Source organism: Paramormyrops kingsleyae, chromosome 1 (assembly GCF_048594095.1).
Source record: "Paramormyrops kingsleyae isolate MSU_618 chromosome 1, PKINGS_0.4, whole genome shotgun sequence".
Classification (NCBI taxonomy): Eukaryota; Metazoa; Chordata; class Actinopteri; order Osteoglossiformes; family Mormyridae; genus Paramormyrops; species Paramormyrops kingsleyae.
In genome coordinates this window covers 37,624,560-37,642,445 of record NC_132797.1, presented here as the reverse complement: position 1 = coordinate 37,642,445, position 17,886 = coordinate 37,624,560, and positions in this window count along the sequence as shown.

Sequence of the window (17,886 nt, the reverse complement as noted above, 5' to 3'; positions counted from 1 at the left end):
GGAAGTCCCGGGTTTGTCATGTTAACATGTTGAAATCCTACCTCGACCGTTCAGTTTCGGCCCCTTTGTCCATTTCTCTCCCTTCCCCCATGCCGGCAGGGGTTTCGTCGATCAGTAACTATTCGCCGGAGGATGATGAGCTACACCTAGGGAAAAATTGCTTACCGTGTGCTCGCTTACCAAATTCAGAAGCTCTTCAGACTCTTCCTAGCCGGTTAACCCATTTGCCTTCTGCTGCCCAATCTCACATTACATCCCTTGTAGGTAGGTTTCATTCCCTGTTTTTGGATACCCCTTCGTGTACCTCTGTTGTAGAACATGATATAGATGTTGTCGGTCATGTCCCCCTTAAACAGCACCCATACCGTGTCAGCCTGCATAAGCATTATTTGTTGGCTCAGGAAACTAGCTATTTGATGACAACCGGTCTCGCTGTGTCTAGCTGCAGTCCCTGGAGTTCCCCATGTTTGCTCGTCCCCAAGCCTGACGGAACGTCCCGGTTCTGTACTGATTACTGTAAGGTAAATGCCGTAACCAGGCCAGATGCTTTCCCACTTCCGCGTACGGAAGACTGTGTAGATCGGATTGGGTCTGCCAAATATGTGACTAAACTAGATCTATTAAAAGGTTATTGGCAGGTTCCTCTCACTCCTCGCGCATCAGAAATTTCTGCTTTTGTTACCCCTGATGTTTTCCTCCAATACACAGTCATGCCCTTCGGGTTACGCAATGCCCCGGCCACTTTTCAGCGGCTCATGCAAAAGGTGCTCGGTGATGTCCCAAATTGTGAGGCGTATTTGGACGATGTTGTCATTTATTCCGATTCGTGGGAACATCATATGCAATCCCTAGAACTAGTTTTTGCTGGTTTAAAAGATGCTTTGTTAGTCCTAAACTGTGATTTTGGACAAGGTACTGTTAGTTGCTTGGGAAAGTTAGTGGGTCATGGTGTGGTTAAGCCTCTGGATGCCAAAGTCCAAGCTATCCGGTCATCCCTCGTCCCGCAAACGCCATGTGAGTTAAAACGGTTCTTAGGGATGGCCGGATATTATCGATGTTTCTGTCGTAATTTCTCTGATGTTGTAATTCCTCTGACCCAGTTGCTTCGAAAGGGCGTACCGTTTGTATGGTCCCCAGCCTGTCAAGCTGCCTTTGACTGCGTTAAGATGTTGCTCAGTAGCTCCCCTGTCCTGGTTGCTCCAGATTTCACTCGGCCATTCAAACTGGAGGTGGATGCTAGCGGTTTAGGTGCCAGTGCGGTTCTCCTCCAAGAAGACAATCACGGTTTGGACCATCCTGTGTGTTACTTTTCTAAAAAAGTTTGTGAAACACCAGCTAGCATATAGCATAATTGAAAAGGAGGTCCTAGCTCTTCTCTTGGCCTTACAACATTTTGAGGTTTATGTGGGAGATTGTGCTAATCCGGTGGTCGTATACACCGATCATAATCCTTTAGTTTTCCTGTCCCGTATGTCTAACATGAACCAGCGCCTCATGCGTTGGGCACTGATTGTACAAGCTTTCAATTTAGAAATCAGACATAAGAAAGGTGCCAGCAATCTAGTAGCCGACGCCCTCTCGAGATCCTAACTCCTCTGGTTATTTGACATGGTCTGATTCTTTTCTTTTGGTTCTCTATGTTTTCTTTTGTTTATTATGTGAGTTTTGATTTGCGGTCTGTGTATGTTAGTGAAACCTATGTTCCGGATAAAGCCTGCTGGTCACATCTAGCTCGAGCTCTTGCTCAAGCTTTGTCGTTCGCTATCGCTGTGTTGGTTTGCTGTTTCTGATTGACTTCTGTGTATGACTGTTTTGGTTTCCCGATTTCTGACTTAATGCTTTGCCCTATTGGTACCTTTGCCTTCGGTTTGTTTGTCTTCTGGTTTGAACTCTCGCTTAGCTCCTGACTACTCTCTTTGCCTCGCCCTTTTGGATACCGTGTTTTGGCCTGTGTGTTTTCTGTACATGTCTGTTAGGTGCGTAAGGAGTGACTGCCTTTTTTGTTTTTGCGAACATGGTGTTTACTGTTGTTTTGGTTAGGGAGTTACACTTAGTCTTTGTCATTTTTGTTTCCTCTTGTTTTCATTACCTTTAGAGTTAGCTTAGTTTGGGACGTGTTCGTTAGCTGTTTTGATTGTTCGGGTCACTCCCGAAGTTTGTTGCACCTCGTGTTTGTAACCGTGTCTGTGAATAAATATAAAAAAATACAAAAAAAGATCCCTTTGTTTCCTGTTCCCCTTTCCCGTTCCCTGCTTGTCCCATCTTCCCCTCTCCTCTACCTTTCTGGCGATCCCAAACCATAAGTTGTTGACCCAGTTCATCGGACAAGTAGGACCTAACACTTTCCACCTTCAACTGCCTAGCATGTACCGTATCTGCCCAACTCTTCATGCGTCCCTCCTGAAGCCGATACGGTACGTCCCCCTACAGATGTGGCAGTTCCTCCTCCTCACACACTGCAGGACGACTCCAGAGTGTACCAGGTTAATGCCCTCTTGGACTCCCACCGCCATGCAGGGAAGTTGCAATACTTGGTCAATTGGGAGGGGTTCGGCCCTGAGGAGCGCTCATGGGTATCTGCATAGGACATCCTAGATTCCGGCCAGGTTGCAGATTTCCACCGTGCACATCCATCCAAACCCACTCCCCGGCTGTGAGGCCGTCCACACCTACAACCTTAGCCTCCAAGAGGCGGCCGTCGGGGGGGGGGGGTACTGTCATGCCCACATGGGTGGGGCAGGAGAGTTGCAGGCTGAAACGTCGCTATCATTGCGAAGTATTGTTGCCATGTTTAGGAACTCTACTGAGCATTTCTTTGTCTCTTGTCTTCCCCGCTTGCCCTGCCTGCTGCGTCCTGCCCTGCTGTCCCGCCTGCCTTGCCTGTCCTGCCTTGTACCCCTGACCAATCATTTTCGTTCGTCCCTCCCCGTTGTTGTCTCGTCTCGTGCCTGAGTGTAGGACTGACCTCCCTGGCTACCGAAACCCCGCTTACTTCTCGACTTTGCTTTTGGATCCCCTCTTTGGTTTTGTCTGGTCCCGGCTTTCTGAATAAACACCTCTGCTACCGCATTACGGGGTCTGCCTCCTCTCTGATTACCGAACATCATACTAGACTTCTTTCTAAAGATAGGTTAATTACTACTTAAAAGTTTTATCTGTGCTCCACTGTATATTTTGTACTGGAGGCTTATGTGTATTGACTAGAAACAGTGAATTTACAGTGATATTTTTATGATTTATAATAATTATTGATTTTTGTGAAAGTTGTTACTGAATAAAACAAAGAAGCAGACATGTAAATCATGTTGGCCATGGATTTCTTCCTGTAGCGTATTGACTGTTTGGCAGATTACAATAATGCATCGCTTAGAGGCTAAATTACGGAGGGGGCCGTCTGACACGCCTTCTATGCTTCGAAGAAGAATATCCATGTTACCTTGTCGAAACTATTAATTTCATTATTTGCAAACATAAAAAGAATAAAACAAGACACAGGACATAAACATATGCAAGCGTAAACTAATATAAGCGGTCAACAGAAATTGTGACTCCCTACTCACCTCCCAGGTAGCATTCCCACATGGGCCCCATATGGGCCCTATATGTGCCAAAATATGGGGCCCCATCTAAATCTGCACCCAAGAATCATATGGGCCCCATGTGGGGCAGCCCACAAAACCCAAATGGGTTCGGTATGGGTTATTGCTGGGCCACACATGGGCCACATTACCTGGGCACAATGTGGGCCAGCCCATATGGGCAAAAATGTGGGATTTATCTGGGCCCCACATGGGCCACATTACCTGGGCACAATGTGGGCCAGCCCATATGGGCAAAGATGTGGGATTTATCTGGGGCCCATCTGGGTTACATTACCTGGGCACAATGTGGGCCAGCCCATATGGGCAAGAATGTGGGATTTATCTGGGATATGCAAAATCAACAGTTTGCAAGTCTGATTGCATGTTTTTGATTACACAGTTAAAATTACAAATTTTGCATTTTGCACTCAAAGAACAAATTACATTTTACAAGAGAAAGCAATCCAGAAAATGTGGTTAGTGTTTTCACAATCCTGCTAATTTAAACTGTGGCATCCATAGTACAGTAGCTGGTATTTGGAATGATTAAAACGTTCTGAAATAATTATCAAAAAGGAACTAGATTAAATTGGCAAAAAACATTTGTGCTGAATTGAGTTCTTATTTAATAGTCATTTTACATGATGTTAAATTACGAAAAAATGGTTACAAATGTTTTAAACTGATCTGACTACAATATTGTACTTTACACTTTAACATCTATCACAGTATAGATTAGATGGCGTTTTAAAATATATATATACACACACACACAATGGCGGCCATATACATTAAACAATGTTGTAAATTTAAAATAAGGCGTATGCTCACAAAGCATTTGAGTTGGAAACTGTAGTTAAAAATATAAGAAAATGCAAATTGGTATAATTCTCTGTTTATAATGTATTTTTTAATCCGACAATCAACTGTAAAATTACTTACCTAAAACGCACCGGGAAAGTTTTCAACTTCTGTGGCGTTCTTCAGGTGAACGTCCGGTGAAATAACCATTGGAATGTATCGCACATGCGCAGTACAGCTCTAGTCGGCCAGACATTTTCGAAAGGAGCTTTTTTTCTGTTTTTTTCTATGCTAATGACTGATTGTTTGATGACTTGTTTGATGAATCTGTATGTATGTGGTCTTCAAGTATGTTATTTTAAAAATGTATTAATTCCTATTTTATTATGTTGTTTATCAAAAAATAAAAAATATTGATTTAAGATTAGATGTAATTATCAGCTAAAACACAGATCTTATCAAAAGCTGTAGCCTATATTAAAATGCGCCCTCGGCTTTGCTTGGTGCTGTGCCAGCTGATACTCTGCATTCAGATGAACCTTATTAACCTAGATTATGAATAAAACAGACACATTCCTTAGTGTGTTCTTTCGTTATGTCTGGCTAACAGTCTGAAAGGCTGCTGATGGCTGCACATTCACGGGGGGGCTGGGGGGGCAGTCATAATGACGTGTGACTGCATTCACGGGGGGGGGCAGTCACAATGACGTGAGAATGTGTCATTAACTTCTCTGCTTGGCCATAATGAAAAGAGATATGTTTGCAAGGGTCAAGGTGAGGTTGTTTTCTTAACAGAATGGTGCATTCGATTATTTCTTTCCAACTCAAAACTCGGATGAAAATGTCACGAAAAACGTCACTTCCCGTCGGAAACACGCCTCTTTTATGACGTTGAAGTCGGACAGAATTTTCTTGTCCGAGTTGCCCCTGTGTCGTCATTTCAATATGGCGGCTTACACAGTCAACGGTAAGTGTCTCACTACTTCTGTACTTTATAAACATTTCAAAATGTTTATTTCATTAAATGTATCAATTGTTATAAATGTAATCGCAAGCGGTCTTTTTATAGAATACTGTGTCATGAGCGTAAACATTATCCTAGCGTGCAATATCGGTATTTTTTAACAAACGTTGTGTCGTTTGTGATTTGCTTGCCTCACGAAACAAGCACGTCGCCATTAATCTGGCAACATATTATAAAGCTTTTACTGGGAATTCATTAGTTAGTGTGCCTTGTTTGTTTATGCCAAGAAAAGGAATCTCGCCCCAAATCTGCTACAGTAGTATGAAGCTTTTGATGGTGTTTAGTCTACATAGTGTTTCAAGTTTGTGATTTGCTTGTCTCTCAAAAGAGGTATATCGCTTCGAAACAATTTTTTTTAATGTAGTCATTTAATAATGGGTTCCTCTAAGTTTATGTATCGTGTCTTGCAGTTTTCGCGGGCAGCAACATGGATTTGTTTGTTGATCCGGAGAGGACAAAGCCTTTGTCGGCCCCCCTGTTTCAGGCGGCGTGGGATCCGACCACGTTTTATCTGGATGAAGCATTGACAGTGCGAGTTAACATTGTCCCTGCACGTAAGCTATGATTTATATGTATGTTTACTGTACTGTTGTTTATCACTGTAACAGGTTGTATTAATGTTTGTTGTTCTCTTCCAGAGACAGAGGCAGCTAAAGAAAATATAGTGGGGGATTGTTTGGAGCCACAGTCCTCCACCTCCTCATCCTACTCCCCGAACATGTTCTTCACAAAGGAACAGACACTATTCTTGATTGATCTAATGTGGGACTATACAGATTTCAACGGTGAAGGTCCACCCAAGACCTTCCAGGAACTGAATCACCGCACGAGGGATAGCAAGAACAGGAAGAGGCAGATGTGGACAGAAATGGCCTCAAAACTGTCTATGCATTTTAAACAGCACTTCAGCCATGAAAAGGTGTCCCAAAAGTGGCATACATTAGAAGAGGCCTATAAACAGGTACAATAGGATTTTAGGACAATAATAGGATGACTGGCCAAGGAAGAATTAAGTTTCAGTTTTACGCTGAGATAGACGACTTGCTGGGCAAACATCACGATGTGGACTTCCCAGTTGTCGGGACAGCTGGGGGAGTGGAGGTACGTAATGCAGAAGTCCTCGGCGGCCAGACAGAGGCATTATGTACTCCACCCCCCAGCACACCAACAGGAAGGCTGCCACCGACCCAGCCACCAACCAAGCGAAGAAGGCTGGAAGATGGCTTTGCCTCTGTTCTGGACTTCTTGAAAGACTCAGAGGCAGCAAGCCAGAGGCGTCACGAGGAGACAATGCAGCTGCTTAGGTCCTCACAAGAGGAATTTGTTTCATTGATGAAACTGCTCATTGACCGGCAGCGGGTTGATCACCCATGATATACAGTCATGGACTCCTTATGTACAAAGTTGTTGTTTGCGCACTTTTTATCTAACTCACTTATTTCGCACAGACATTGTGGAAGCACATTTGCACATGTATTGCACTGTGAAATTCATCAAAACTATTGCACTACTTTTGTAAAACAATAAATTTTCTATTTAAGATCCATGCTCTCATTGTGAACACTTAAACATAGGACAAATTTATTCAATTATTAACATCAAATGCACAGTCATGACAAGAGAAGTATAATCAAGCTTGATTCAGATATTTAGGCATCAACATCTGCCTCCCCTGGACAGCCTCCTGGGTGCTCCTCACACACATCAGATACACCAGCACACATGTTGTGCAGAAAACACGCAGCCATTATTATCATCACTACAAAGTCCATGCGAGTGTTCTGTAGGTCTCTCACACGCCTCCACTTGCACTTCATTCTTCCAAATGCGTGCTCTATAATCACTCTTCCATGGCTGACCCTGGTGTTTCGCTCCTGGTCCTCTACAGTAAGGGCTCTATTATCCCATTTTGGCGTCACAATAAAGGGACATGCTTGTCCTATATATGCGTTGTCTCCCAACAACTTGTAGTCCCCCATCTAGTCCAAGTAAAAATGAGAGGCCATCAGCATTCTCACATCATGCACCCTTCCAGGTGGACCTACAAAAATGTCTGTGAAACGCCCTCTCACATCACAAATCCCCTGGAGCAGAACAGAGTAATATGGCTTCCTGTTCATATAGTCGCCTCCTCTGATCTTTGGCCTCTGCACTCTTATGTGACATCCATCAATGGCTCCAATAATTCCATTGATGCCGCACAGCCTGTGGAAAGCAGCCGATGATGCTTCTCGCATGAAGTTGGCCAGGAGATAAAGAGGTGCCCAAGAGTAGCAAATAGCTGAAGTACTTCAGTCACAGCTTTGTGTGCAGTTGACTGTGAAATGTTAAACGTCAGAAATCTCTCTGAAACTGTTCTGGTTTGCCATGTACCACAAGAACATCAAGACCTTCTGTCTTACAGGAACAGGTGGAAGCCCTTCCCCTCTCCTCTACCTTTCTGTGGAAGTAAAATTGGACATTAGTAGGCCCAGGAGAGGAGGCATATTGGGTCTGTTATGTCTTAGGCCTTAGGCCAGAAGAGATTGTTTTGAATACTGTGTGACCTCGCTTTGTGATAGCTGCCTGCAGTTGGCTCCGCAGAAGCTCGGACCTTGGAGGGGCAGACAGTGGAGCAAAGGGGGGGAGAAACCACTTGCAGGAAGAGACTCGAAGCCACCCCAACTGGTGCACAAAGAGTTATAGCTTAATAGAATAGTAGTAGTCAATATATAATATGTTATATGCAATTGATCGCATCATGTTAATCATACTTATGTTAATCATACTAATCATATGTTAACCATGTATTTCCAGTGATTCAGAGACAATATGTCAATGTGTTCATCATTAATCAAACATTAACACTGATTCAATGTCATAGAATTAATATCTATATACATATCTCATGTAGAGTCTAGAAGCCGAGGCTGTCTCCAGTAAGTTGCGTATAATGGGTGGATTTTACCTTGCTACCAAGGTGAACCAATGGAGCGGGAGAATTGTGTTTGTTTTACGTTTCAGCTTAGTTTGTTGATGTTTCATGACCAATCAGGACTTAGAATTCCTGGGAGTTATGTTTTATCTACTGGTTGCTCTGTGTGCGGGGGGTGACTTGGTACCAAGCGCCAGAGTGTGATGGGAGCGCTTTGCTGAACTTGCTGGAATAAAAGAGATTTTCTTTACTCACCAACCTAAGAGGTCCAGACTTTTATTCTAAGTCCTTGATTTATAATTTTTCTACCACAGTTTGGCGCCCAACGTGGGGCAGCTGAGTTCTTTGTTTGTTCCAGACGATGGGATCCTGCGATAGAAGTAGGTAAGGCGTAGAGCCTGATGGGACCAGATCCAGATGAGATTAAGGATTGGCCCAGTCCCTCGTCGAGGAACAACGGAGACCACGCTGTCCCAGACCTGAACATTCCTGAGACTGATTTGGCCGGACCTGTTTTGGTGAGATAGAGGCTTCTCTGTTTATTCATTCTTGCTGCTGCTTTGCTTGTTGCTGAAGGTTATGTGTTTGGTAGTGTTTGAGTGTGTTATGTGAAAGTCCGCCGTGACTGAGGGGATCCAAGCACGGGGAAGCGCTGACCACGGTTAGAAAGGCCGGTGGGAGAGCGCTCATCCACCTGCAGTAGGGAAAGGGTGCTGTCCAAGTGGAGACCTGAGTGACCTATTACGTGGAAGAGGTGGATGCACGAGACCTTTGGGAAAGTCCGTGATTTTGGTGGCGCCACTGTATATTTGTGTGACGGGGCACAAGGAAGGCGGCAGGGAAGTCGTCACCCGCAGGGGGTCCAGACACGACGGTGATAAGGCTTGGTGCAGCAGGGGCAGAGGGCAGGGTGGTGTGTGCTCTGCGTGGTGCGGCATTGTGTGGTGAAGGCTGGACAGTGAATGTATTGCATGCGGTAGCACAGCACTGCGTAACAGGCCAAGGACGGGTAAGATTCCTGTGTGAGGACAGGAACAACCTAAGACAGGCGCTGTCGTAGACCCCTGGCACTGGGCTGAGGCACTGTTCGGGGTTTGGCCCACTCTCGGTCCCACGGGAGTATAAAGGTGTTTGTTGATAGGGTGTTTGGGTTTTGGAGAATGCGTACATGGTAAAGGGTGTGGGGTCTCCCAGGTGCAGTATCCTCAGTGGGATAAACAATACATGAAGTTGATTTGCTCCACATTGTCGCATGCAGGTGCTAACATTTAATGGAATGGTGGAATAGCCCTGTGGACTAATACAGCAAAAAGTGTCTGGGGAATCATGTTGGACCTGAGATATACTGGGATAGGCTTGTTAATTTGCTTTTAGGACACTAAATGTTTGGAATAACACTTAGTTCTTTTTGATTCTTTCGTCACCCAGTAACAAGGTGTCTTGTTTAGTTTAGTGACTACCCAGCAGCTGTGTGCTTTGTACAGACGGCAGCTACCTTGAGAAGGGGAGTTTGTAGGATATCAGGGTCAGAACAGATATTTCATAGGTCTTATGTTCAACGCCATTTGTTAAAGGGTAGATATGGGGAGTGCATCAAGTAAACATTCACACCCTCCCGAAAGGGACTCAGAGATCGAGGGAGAGATAATGAGGAAATGTAATAAAGGGGATAAGGGGAAACAGTCCCCAAGGCAGATAATGGAACGGGTTACTGGCCTGGGACTAAAGAAGGCTTGTAACACATCGTCAGACTGGGGGTAGATGGCCAAAGGAGGGCACTCTAAACATACTGGAGCTAGAATGTTGTGAAACAATGTTAGAAAGCAGGGAAAATGGTTATTGGGGTAAGGGAATGTGCAGGCCAGAATATTATTTTCGGTGGAAGTCTGTGGCCTTGTTGAGAGCTAGGAAACCTAGGGAACAGTTAAGTGATAAGGAAAGCCGTGTAATGGTTAGCAGGGAGGAAAGGGGGGCCGATCCGACTGCTGCTGTTTCTCCGCCTGAAGCTGGTGCTGAGAAGAGGAAAAAGCCTAATTCAGATATCTGGTCCTGCCTGAGGTGTCCCCTCCTCCACTGCCGTCACCTGCACCTCATCCTCCTGCCTATGTTCCTCCTCCTTTTTGGAGAGCTGAGCCTTCTGCCCCTGATGCTGAAGAAGGGGGGGAAGTGGGACTGATGCCACAGCATTCTGTGAAACAGGAAGACTTTCTCTACGCCGAGAATGAAGGTGGAAATGGGGGAAGACGGTTTCACAGTGACCTCAGAGGCTTTGGGACTGTTTTGCTTATCAGAGAAAGATAACTTTGCCACTTGGTGGCTAGTGGATGGCACAATCCTGAGAGACTGTATCCCTGAAGGACAAGATCAGCCTGACAGATTGCATTGCACTGCTCAGTTTTCTGGACAAGGAGGATTTTGAGACTGTTGTGCTTGATTACCTCTATGTGGCAGAAGACAGGTCTGCGGCATCTGTCTGTTTGTCGGCCGGCCAGGAACAGTGGTACGTGGGAGGTTCGGTCCCCCATGTATCATATGGGAAAAAGGGGTCGCTAGAATGGAAGGATTTAGGACCCTGGGTCGCTGAGTGTGAGAAAAGGACTGAGTGGGTACGTGTGAAGGAAGGTAGGTGGATGAGTGGAGATGGTCAGCTGCAAAGGTATAAAATAGACCAGTGCGTAGAGGTACAGAGAAAAGGGGACGCAATAGACAATAAGGGGAAAGGTATTGACCCTCTGCCATACTGGTTAGGGGATGTACCAGATTGCTTGTGGGCAAAAAGGAAAAATTTTGGTCGAGTGGTGTCAGCTGAGCCTTTGGTGGTCCACCTCAAGTCTGACTTTCGGCCTCACAAGGCCCAGTATCCCTTATCTAGAGAAGCAGAGGAGGGAGTGAGAGAAGTACATGCAGATCTGGTGAAAAGGGGGGCTATTAAGGAAATAGCCTATTCTCCAGTTAATTCTCCTATCTTACCTGTGAAAAAGGCAAATGGTACTTGGAGATTTGTACAGGATTTGAGGGGTGTCAATGCAGCCATACACCCCAGAGCTCATACCTAATCCAATTACGATTATGGCTTCCATACCAGCGGAGGCTAAATGGTTCTCTATCATTGACTTGGCTAATGCTTTCTTCTCTATCCCAGTAGATCCAGATTCCCAGTACTGGTTCACCTTCACCTTTCAGGGGAATAGGTGGACTTGGACAGTGATGCCCCAGGGCTACACAGAGGCACCTAGTGTGTATGGGCAGGAGCTGGGAAAAAATTTGGAGGGGTTTACTGCACCTGGGGGTAGCACACTGGTACAGTATGTGGATGATTTGTTGCTTTGCTCTCACACTCGTGAGTCCTGTAAACAGGACACCATAGCTATGTTAGACTTCCTGGCAATAAAAATTGGGCACAAAGCCTCCAAAGAAAAGCTGCAGCTGGTGTCACAAAGGGTTAAATACCTTGGCCATGTGTTGACAAGTGAGGGAAGGTCATTAGGACCAGACCGAGTGGCATCCATACAGGAGATGCCCAAACCAAGGACTAAACAGCAATTGCTTTCAGTCCTAGGCATGATTGGCTATTGCAGGCCTTGGATTCAGGACTATGCACAGAGGTCACAGCCCTTGGTTGATTTGACAATTGGACTAGGACTGACAGACAGACTGACGTGGACGACTGAAGCCGAAGACGCCCTAATTGATTTAAAGCAGGCGTTAATGTCAGCCCCAGCTTTGGGAGTGCCTGACTATCAAAAGCCATTTGTGCAATATGTGGACGAAAAAAAAAGGGTTCATGACTTCAGTCCTGACTCAGTATCACGGGGGGAGGTGCAAACCGGTTGCATACTACTCAAAGCGTTTGGACTCGGTGGCTCGAGCATTACCACCTTGCCTTCGAGCGGTGGCTGCAACAGCTGAGGCAGTGATGGCGTGTGCAGATCTAGTGCAGCTGCATCCACTGACACTTCGAGTTCCCCATGCGGTGCACGCGATCCTGACACAGGCCAGGACATCTCATTTGACGCCTGCACGATCAGTGCATTATCAGAATGTTTTGCTAACACTGGCAAATGTGACTGTGGAAAGGTGCTCTGCTTTGAATCCAGCGACCCTCCTTCCCACGGGGGTGGACGGGGAACCGCATGATTGTTTGCAGGTCATCGACTGTGGGTGCAGACCTAGGCCGGATCTGACTGACATCCCACTGGAAGGAGGCAACATCCTGTTTGTTGATGGGAGTTCTTTGCGGCTGGAGGATGGATCGCCAGCGACCTCCTATGCTGTGGTGCGAGATGGATCACTTGTGGACGGGGGGCAGCTGCCTAGACATTGGTCCGCACAGGCGGCTAAGCTGTTTGCACTGCAACAGGCCTGCAAACTGCCTGAAGGACAGAAAGTCACTATCTACACAGACTCAAGATACGCCTTCGGGGTGTGTCACGATCATGGTGCATTGTGGAAGCAGAGAGGTTTTCGCACCAGCACTGGAAAATCCATTCAGCATCATCAATTAGTGGAGCAATTGTTGGACGCTCTCATGCTACCCGAACAGGTGGCAATAGTGAAGTGCCTGGCCCACACAAAGCGGACTGATAAAATCAGTCAGGGGAATGATCTCGCAGACCAGTGGGCTAAAAGTTTAGCTAGAGACTCCGCTGGGTTTGGGAATAAGGTTTTGCTAGCAATGGATGTTGATAAATTATGCACTGATAATGACCTTGTTTTGATTCAAACAGGTGCTACAGAGGGTGAGCTCCGCGGATGGAAACGGAGCGGTGCACGGTGTGATGGGGAAGGCGTGTGGCGACATTCTGGGACTAACCGACCTTATCTTCCTAGATCTGCATATCCAGGAATGGCCGAAGCCGTTCATGGCCTGGATCATGTGTCTCGTGACGGGATGGTAGCAGCTGTGACTCGGGTGTGGCATGCCCCTGGGTTTGCCGCAGCTGCTGCCCAATTCTGCGGGAGGTGTATGGTGTGCATGAAATTCAATGTGGGGAAGGGCATCCCAACCGACCTGGCAGTGACCCCGAGTCCCCAAAGCCCGTTTGATCACCTGCAGATGGATTTCATTGAGCTAACGGCGTGCAGGGGATACAAGTATTGTTTGGTGATTGTAGACAGGAAGGCCAATGCGTGTTTTGTCTCCCTCGCGATATGTCACACTGGAAACCGTGGCTGGGGATTTGCTGACTTATCTTACAGGTTTGCGGCAAGCAATAGGTGCAGCCTGGGACCAGGTTCGTGCCCATTGGAGGACTCCAGAGGGAGAACCACTACGAGCTGTGACACCGCTTGACCCAGGGAGCTGGGTGTTGGTTCGTGACTTGAGGAGAAAGAGATGGAACACGCCGAGATGGAGGGGACCACACCGGGTGCTGATGGTGACCCCTCACGCAGTGAAAGTGGAGGGAATCGACGCCTGGGTCCATTGGGTCCACTGCAGATGCGTGTCCGACCCTGGTGGTTCTTTCAAGACTGGCCCCTGAGAGGGTCACAACTGTGTTGCCTTTTTATGATAACTATTTTTATTGTGACTGTTCTTTTTGGGATTGATGCTATAATGTTTTGGAGAACCGCTTTTACTTGTAGTGTTGCTGCTAATCTTTTTGCTGCTTAGGTGTTGCTCTAGTGTTCTGTCTTCCCAGGCGAGCTCTGTCATTTTGCAGCGGGCTTCCCATGATCCATACGGGGATGATCCTCTCCTCCCGGCCTGGCTCTTCGACCCACAACCCCAGGTCGTCATTGATATGACCAGCAACGCCGACTCTGCTGGTGACTCGTGGTCCATCCAACCGCTGCCAGCGCCCGTCGCCCCGCTGCGCTATTGTCCGGAGTTTTACTACACTGTGTACTCTGGTTCTGTGTGAACAGCGTGGATTTCGCGTGTTCAAAAGGGGGGAGTGTGGAAGTAAAATTGGACATTAGTAGGCCCAGGAGAGGAGGCATATTGGGTCTGTTATGTCTTAGGCCTTAGGCCAGAAGAGATTGTTTTGAATACTGTGTGACCTCGCTTTGTGATAGCTGCCTGCAGTTGGCTCCGCAGAAGCTCGGACCTTGGAGGGGCAGACAGTGGAGCAAAGGGGGGGAGAAACCACTTGCAGGAAGAGACTCGAAGCCACCCCAACTGGTGCACAAAGAGTTATAGCTTAATAGAATAGTAGTAGTCAATATATAATATGTTATATGCAATTGATCGCATCATGTTAATCATACTTGTTAATCATATTAATCATATGTTAACCATGTATTTCCAGTGATTCAGAGACAATATGTCAATGTGTTCATCATTAATCAAACATTAACACTGATTCAATGTCATAGAATTAATATCTATATACATATCTCATGTAGAGTCTAGAAGCCGAGGCTGTCTCCAGTAAGTTGCGTATAATGGGTGGATTTTACCTTGCTACCAAGGTGAACCAATGGAGCGGGAGAATTGTGTTTGTTTTACGTTTCAGCTTAGTTTGTTGATGTTTCATGACCAATCAGGACTTAGAATTCCTGGGAGTTATGTTTTATCTACTGGTTGCTCTGTGTGCGGGGGGTGACTTGGTACCAAGCGCCAGAGTGTGATGGGAGCGCTTTGCTGAACTTGCTGGAATAAAAGAGATTTTCTTTACTCACCAACCTTTACCTTCACCAAGGACTTTTATTCTAAGTCCTTGATTTATAATTTTTCTACCACAGCCCCTGTTCCTGTAGCTTCAGTAGAAGATAGTCACACTGACTTTTGGTCACTCTCAGATGGCGGAAAAATTGTTTTGTCGTCCATGCTCATCATTCGTTCCCATTCTATGCCCGTCTTCACAACCACCACCCGATGAGTTAAATGGGGGGTAACACAGGCTACTGCAATCCTGGAAAAAAATGATAAATTTAGTTGTTGTTATTCTCAGTCGACTATTTCACGTGCAGGTTTAAAGAACTGGATTTTCAGTAAACACAAGGTATTTCCGTAAACAGTAAAACCGTGGCGATCAACCGTCACCATAGAATTTCGCACAATATGTCTTCAAAAATAAGTATCAACAGTAATTCCAAGTTGGGACCTTTTTTTTACTATTACACAAATTTAAAAAGCATTGCAGATGAGTGAGTTCGTCTGTTTCTCGCTGGTTATATCACAATAGCTGTACAGTAAATTGTGGCCGGAATCATACAAAAATTGCTTATTCCTCTCTTTTTTTGTGGGGGTACACAAAGTAACCTTTTTCCTCCGTTCTTCCTCTTCGGTTTGTTTTTTGATGTTAAGTACTCTTTGTGAGAGTTTTTTGTGCTCGGACAACAGCAACAACACCGTGTTCATGGAGGCTGCCATGTTTGTTCCGAGATGTGGTGGCTCGAACGGGAGATGGTCGGACCTGATGTCACTCAACTCGGAATTTCCGAGTGAAAAACGAACACACCATAAGAACACTGAACCAATGGTCAAGCATGGTGGTGGTTGTATCATGCTGTTTTGCTTACAGTACTGTACATAAGTACATTGCACAAAGAGGATGGAATAATGAAGCAGCACTAGATAGATAAACTGGGATTTTTTTTTGTCATAGTAGCAGACACAAAAAGAGGAACATAAAAGAAACAGAATAATAAGTATTTGCTGGGACGTTAATTCTCGTGTAATAGTTTTCGCCCTGGGGGTTTCAAATTTCCACTCAGAAACTTAATTAAATATTAAGATTTAAACAATTGTATGTGTGTTCAGAACAATTATAACAGCAGTAATTTTTTAGACAAAATCTCTATGTTACCCATATTGCATTCAGCCACATATTTCACCCATATGGGTTTGCTCAGATCCTGCCCATATGGTACCCATGTCGTTCAGCCCATATTATCCCCATCTGGGTTTGTCCAGATCCTGCCCATATGGGGCCCATGTCGTTCAGCCCACATTTAACCCATATGGGTTTGTCCAAATCCTGCCCATACGGGGCCCATCTCGGTCAGCCCACATTTAACCCATATGGGTTTGTCCAGATCCTGCCCATATGGGGCCCATATCATTCAGCCCACATTTAACCCATATGGGTTTGTCCAGATCCTGCCCATATGGGGCCCATATCATTCAGCCCACATTTAACCCATATGGGTTTGTCCAGATCCTGCCCATATGGGGCCCATATCGTTCAGCCCACATTTAACCCATATGGGTTTGTCCAGATCCTGCCCATATGGGGCCCATATCATTCAGCCCACATTTAACCCATATGGGTTTGTCCAGATCCTGCCCATATGGGGCCCATATCGTTCAGCCCACATTTAACCCATATGGGTTTGCCCAGATCCTACCCATATGGGGCCCATATCGTTCAGCCCACATTTAACCCATATGGATTTGCCCATATGGGTATCTCTAGGTCCATTAGCGAGTGCTCAGGTAAAATCACAATCCACGGTGCCTAACACCACGTGATGTACATACCCTCACCATAAAACAGTGAAAGCAAGCGCAACATAAATGTGACTCCAACAGTGACATAGCTTTTGCTTTTATAACATGACTATTATATTTTCCTATTCTTAGCATACTCAAACAATGCTGCTGCAACATTAAATGCAGATAGTTCGCCGTGTCAATGTGAAAAGTTGAAATAACAATGCATTTTTAATTCGTTATAAGTAAAAATGGGAAAAGCTACGGTCCACTAATCTTTATTTAGAATAAAATTCTGTGACCAAAATTCTCGCAGACCATAATTATAAAATAGTTCATGAAATGTGTTTAAAAATGGTAATAGTAAAATAATAGTAAAAAGCAGATTTACGGACGGTAATAGCAGATAATAGTAAAAATGAATACCAGTGTTTAGAAGGGATTAAAATATAGAACTTGTAAATAAGCTAAAATTTATTTAATTCTTTATTGTTAAAAATTGCATCGCAAAGATCGATACCTCCGCAATCTCTAGAGGGGTCTGAATCTGGCGATCTGAGATCGACTGCTCTTGCCGCCATGCCCATACATGGGAGAAATCGTAGGATTTTCCCCACTTCATTAAAAGCTATCAGTGAGGAGATGCCATTTTATCACTCTCGTGATTATTTCTCCCCATTCTTCAGGTATGTTGTCAGTGAGTACTGTGAAAATGTAGTGTAATATGATCCTAACAATAGTTAGTGTGCATGTGTAAGATGGTTAGAGAGAATGCATGCATGCATTGTAAGAAGACTTTACTAGAATTTGTGAGCGTGTGCGAGTGACGTCCACTAAGTAATTAGAGCTGGGTCAAGTGCCGCTGTTCCGTCGAAACATGCTACCCATTGAGTTCTGCTACCTAGCGGATCTGCGCATGCGCAGTCCCACAACTTTGCACTCTGTTTCCACGCCCATGAATCCATGCTACCTTGGTGCTGAGACTTCGGTTGACGGTGAGTTTAAACTGTTTTCCTTTGCTTAATTTGACCGAAACATTTGAGTTTCTGCATAAACTGCCGTGAATGAGCCTTAAGGTTGAGGCAAATAAAAACTAAATAAAAATTATAGTGGAAAAGCTTTATTGCGATCCAACCAACAATTCCCTGCTAGCCCACGGATCTGCACACCGAAACTGGTTCAGGGT